Below are 6,000 nucleotides of genomic sequence, written 5' to 3' on the forward strand. Positions count from 1 at the left end.
GTCGCTCATTTAGCGACTGCTTTGCGCATGCGCCTTCGCTCCTATTTTTGGTATAAAGATAGCGACATGATCCAGCAACCTACATGCTACGGCCACTAATAAAGTGTCATTCTAGATACAACCACTGGATAGGTGTCAACCACCATATGGGCGCAAGTATCGGTATCTGTGTAGTTGTTTTACCTATTGCACGCCACCTTGAACTTCCACCATTAGAGGGTGGTATCAGACTTCAAATCAGCTGAATGGTTGTCAAGCAGAAATGTCGTTGTAGGAAATCGACGTTTTTGGCTGCAATCCCAAAATTTCATGGAATATCAATGACTTCTGTCCCTAATAAAATGTTGTTCCCCATGGCACTATCTATCATTCCTAGAAGTTTTTCGCGAAGACTGAAACATCCTGTACAATGTCTAGGACTATTTGGAACGGTTGCTGAAACGAACAGTTTGGTAGATGTAAGGATCTATCCACCAATGAGCGCCGTCAGCCGGATGTGCATACCTGAAGGTACTGTATCTGTGGCTCTTCTAATGCGCCGAACAGAGGCTATTAACCCAAAGACATAATATTTAAATACCCCACTGGTTGCTGTGCAATCAGATTTAGCCCAATAAACACTAGCTAGTAATGATTGTATCACACGTGAGTGTTTGGTGCGATAAACCTCGAAACAGTCTTCAAAACAGTTTTGAAAACAGTCTGCCCTATTAACAACTCATTTGTTACCCTTCTATGCAGTTTCACTTCTTTTCCGTATTGTGTAGAACACACATAACACCTTGTCGTGACTTTTTTCTTCTCAGTTGGCGGTATATGTATCGGGAAATGAACCCATGTTTTGGCCTGATGTCTCATAGGAGGGAACTGACTGATACTTCCCTGCGAACAGAGTACTTAAATACCTGTGCACTCTCTATCAGTTTGTTTACAACGTTGGTCCTGAACTCAGTGTAGAAGGATTTTTCTTTCCACTGATCTTGTAGTAAACAATGATGGTACTGAAAAGGCAAATATGAAGAACCTCTTCACTCTGCATCACATGGTTGGCAAAAGAGCTGTTATCTTGTTTTTAAGTTCTACGCCAACCATTTCCTTGTAATATTCAATGGCACGTTTAGATTTTATCGCCTCCTTTATTTGTGACTGACTTTTCTTTCTCCTCAGTTTGCCTGCTCTTTTCACGTCAAAAGATTCATGTTCACTAGATAGAAAAAAGACGAGTTTATTACGATGCCACTTCCCACACAATATACACTGAGGCGCCAAAGACAATGGTACAGGCATGCGGCCGGCCGGAGTAGCCGAGCGGTTCTAGGCGCTACAGTCTGGAGCCGCCCGACCGCTACGGTCGCAGGTTCGAATCTTGCCTCGGGCATGGATGTGTGTGATGTCCTTAGGTTAGTTAGGTTTAAGTCGTTCTTAGTTCTAGGGGACTGATGACCTCAGAAGTTAAGTCTCATAGTGCTCAGAGCCATTTGAACAGGCATGCGCCTTCAAATACAAAGAGATGTAGACAGGCAGAATACGGCGCTGCGATCGGCAACGCCTATATAAGACAACACGTGTCAGGCGCAATTATTAGATTGGTTACTGCTGCTACAATGGCAGGTTATCAAGATTTAAGTGAGCTTGAACGCGGTGTCATAGAGGACGCACGAGCAATGGGACACAGCATCTCCGAGGTAGTGATGAAGTGGGGATTTTCCCGTACGACCATTTCACGAGTGTACCGCGAATATCAGGAATCCGGTAAAACATCAAATCTCCGACTTCGCAGACGAAGGCCCACTCGTGTACCCTCGATGACTGCACGACACAAAGCGTAAAGGCTCGCCTGAGCCCGTCGACACCGACATTGGACTGTTGATGACTGGAAACATATTGCCTGGTCGGACGAGTCTCTTTTCAAATTGTATCGAGCGGATGGACCCTGCATTTCAGCAGGGGACTGTTCAAGCAGGTGGAGGCTCTGTAATGGTACAGACCGTGTGCAGTTGGAGTGATAAGGGACCCCTGATACGTCTAGATACGACTCTGACAGGTGACACGTACGTAAGCATCCTCTGACGGACAATCCGACACCCCATACGTCCAGAGTTGCTACAGTGTGGCTTCAGGAACACTCTTCTGAGTTTAAACAGTTCCGCTGGCCACCAAACACTCCATACTTGAACATTATTGAGCATATCTCGGATCCCTTGCAACGTGCTGTTCAGAAGAGATCTCCATCCCCTCGTACTCTTGCGGATTTATGGACAGCCCTACGGGATTCATGCTGTCAATTCCATCCAGCCCTACTTCAGACATTGGTCTTGTCCATGAAACGTCGTGTTGCAGCACTTTTGTGTGCTCGCGGGGGCCTTACAAGGCATTAGACAGGTGTACCAGTTTCTTTGGCTCTTCAGTGTACTGTTGGTTGTTTACTAAGATCAGGTAGCGCGTGGCACACATGGCTTGTGATTCGTTTACAATACAGTTAAAAGCCATCTGTCAGGTAGAAAATGACCGTTGTGCACTCATATAGTGAAGTGCGCATCTGGGAGATTACACAACTGCCCATTAAAATTACTACACCACGAAGATGACGTGCTACAGACGCGAAATTTAACCAACATGAAGAAGATGCTGTGATACGCAAATGATTAGCATTTCAGAGTATTCAACAAGGTTGGCGTCGGTGGCGACACCTACAACGTGCTGACATGAGGAAAGTTTCCAACAGATTTCACATACACAATCAGCAATTGACCGGCGTTGCCTGGTGAAACGTTGTTGTGGTGCCTCGTGTAAGGAGGAGAAATGCGTACCATCACGTTTCCGACTTTTATAAAGGTCGGATTATAGCCTATTGTGATTGCAGTTTATCGTATCGCGACATTGCTGCTCGCGTTGGTCGAGATCCAATAACTGTTAGCAGAATATGGAATCGGGGGGTTCAGGAGTGTAATACGGAACGCCGTGCTGGATCCTAACGGCCTCGTATCACTGGCAGTCAAGATGACAGGCATCTCATCCACATGGCTGTAACGGATCGTGCAGCCACGTCTCGATCCCTGAGTCAACAAATGGGGACGTTTGCAAGACAACAACCATCTGCACGAACAGTTTGATGACGTTTGCAGCGGCATGGACTATCATCTCGGAGACTATGGCTGCGGTTACCCTTGACGCTGCACCACTGACAGGAGCGCCTTCGATGGTGTACTCAACGACGAACCTGGGTGCACGAATGGCAAAACGTTATTTTTTCGGATGAATACAGGTTCTGTTTACAGCATCATGATGGTCGCATCCGTGTTTGGCGACATCGCGGTGAACACACACTGGAAGCGTGTATTCGTCATCGCCATACTGGCGTATCACCCGGCGTGATGGTACGGGGTGCCATTGGTTACACGTCTCGGTCACCTCTTGTTCGCATTGACGGCACTTTGAATAGTGGACGTTCCATTTCAGATGTGTTACTACCCGTGGCTCTGCCCTTCTTTCGATCCCTGCGAAAACTTACATTTCAACAGGATAATGTACGACCGCATGTTGCAGGTCCTGTGCGGGCCTTTCTGGATACAGAAAATGTTGGACTGCTGCCCTGGCCAGCACATTCTCCAGATCTCTCACCAATTGAAAACGTCTGGTCCATGGTGGCCGAGCAACTGGCTCGTCACAATACGCCAGTCACTGCTTTTGATGAACTGTGGTATTGTGTTGAAGCTGCATGGGCAGCTGTACCTGTACACACCATCCAAGCTCTGTCTGACTCAATGCGCAGGCGTATCAAGGCCGTTATTACGGCCAGAGGTGGTTGTTCTGGATACCGATTTCTCAGGATCTATGCACCCAAATTGCGTGAAAATGTAATCACATGTCAATTCTGGTATAATATATTTGTCCAATGGATACCCGTTTATCATCTGCATTTCTTCTTGGTGTAGCAATTTTAATGGCCAGTAGTGTATTTCGTCATACGATTTAAAGGCCGTAGCAACTTCATGCGACTACAGCTCATCATTTGATGAGACTAAGGTCAGGGTCGGGATATACACGGTACTAGCGCGATGTCTCCTGGCACTGACTAATTTTCTGTCCAGTGTGCTTATTAGGGAGGGATACGTGTTCGGCTGAAGGTGAGTCAAATAACACGCTGCATCACTCTAGATGTGGCGCCGCAGCCGGTTCACGGAAGCGCGAGAGGAATGCCGGGAATACGAGAGCGGGCAGGGTGCACGCGGTGGGAAGCGGCGCTGATGGGAGGCTGAGAGCGGGCGCCGCGGCCTAAGTGCACGGGCTGGCACGCATTCGCACGCGTGCGCCGCTTCGGCGGCACGCAGCACGCAGCAGGCAGCGGGCAGGAGGCGCGTTCGCACGCCGCCAAATGGCGTTCCCGTGTCGGCCGGCCGCAGAGCCACGCGCCCCGCTGTGGGAGTCAGCCAGCCCGGCTGAGGTGCGGCGTCGCCAGGGCCGGCGCACGCGGCGCTCCTGTCAGCCGCACGCTCTGGCGCTGCTACTCACCCTACTTGTTTCCATTAAAGCCTCTCATTTATTTACTCTACTCCATTCTTATCCTGCCGGACCGCCACGTCATTGACACTCAGTCATAGACCACACCGTAACATCAGCACAACCACGGTTGTCGGGTTTTCAAACTACAAGTAGGGGAGATTTTGGAAATGATGGCCGAAATAGTCCAGTCGTGGCATTATCGACATGTTTTACTTTTTGGAGGCCGTTAAGGGGGGTGGGACGTCAAACTGGCCGACTTGGAGCAGGAGAGGCACCACAGGACATTTTAATTTCCACTGTCTGTACTTTTACAAATAAATTCATAAAACTTTGTCAACATGACCAGGAAGGGTTTAGGATTCACGCTCATAGCAGTGGAAGTTCAAAAATACAACAAAATCTATTTTTTTTTACATGTGAAATGTCATCATTTTTTCGCTTACTGTTGGCTGCATTCGTTGCGATAGGTACACTTTTCTTCATAAGTTAGGCAGATTCTTCGATGAATTTTGCACAGCATACAAACCATACTTACAGGTGTATGAAACTCGAGAATTTTCCAGATCTATTAAAAACTTTGCTAAAAATTGAGATAATTAACCATAAAATTTGAGTTTTTTTCTAAATATGAAGTTTAAAATGTAACAGCTCATTCATTTTTTCATTAATTAAATAAATCCTACAGCTTCCAACACCTGTAAGGATGGTTTGTATGCTGTGCAAAATTCATCGAAGAATCTCTCTTACTTGTGAAGGAAAGTGTACCTATAGCAACAAATGCAGCCAATAGTAAGTGAAAAAATGATGAAATTTCACACGCAAAAAAAATTTATTTTCTTGTACTTCTGAACTTACATTGCTATGATTTTGAATCCTGAATCCTTCCTGGTCGTATTGACAAAGTTTTATGATTTTATTTGTAAAAGTATAGACAGTGAAAATTAAAATGTCGTGTGGTGCCTCTCCTGCTCCAAGTCGGCCCGTTTGACGTCCTACTCCCCTTAAATGAAACTGTACGCCAACGACCTTGCCGCAGTGTAACAATGGATCCTGTCAGATCACTGAAGATAAGCGCTGGCGGGCTTGGTTAGCACTTGGATGGATCACCGTCTGGGTCTGCCGAGCGCTGTTGGCAAGTGGGGTGCACTCAGCCCTTGTAACGTCAATTGAGGAGGTACTTGATTGAGAAAGGGTAGGACAGCAGTGTGCTGCCCAAGTGTCCATCCACATCCACATCCAGTGATACCTATCGGCTGATGATGACACGGCGGTCGGTCGTACCGTTGGGTCCTTCGAGGCCTGTTCACCCGGAGTTAGTTATACAGGGTGAACATTAATAAAATTTACAAACTGTAGGGTCGGATTCCTGAGTGAAAATGGAGGGAAAAGGTCCTATGAACATGCGTCCAGAAACGCATCGTTGCCATTACAGATGGCATTGACGAACGAGATTCCTGTGACCAAGTACCATGTGTTCTTTCCGTATTGCCGGCTGTG

Source organism: Schistocerca serialis, chromosome 6, assembly GCF_023864345.2.
Source record: "Schistocerca serialis cubense isolate TAMUIC-IGC-003099 chromosome 6, iqSchSeri2.2, whole genome shotgun sequence".
NCBI lineage: Eukaryota > Metazoa > Arthropoda > Insecta > Orthoptera > Acrididae > Schistocerca > Schistocerca serialis.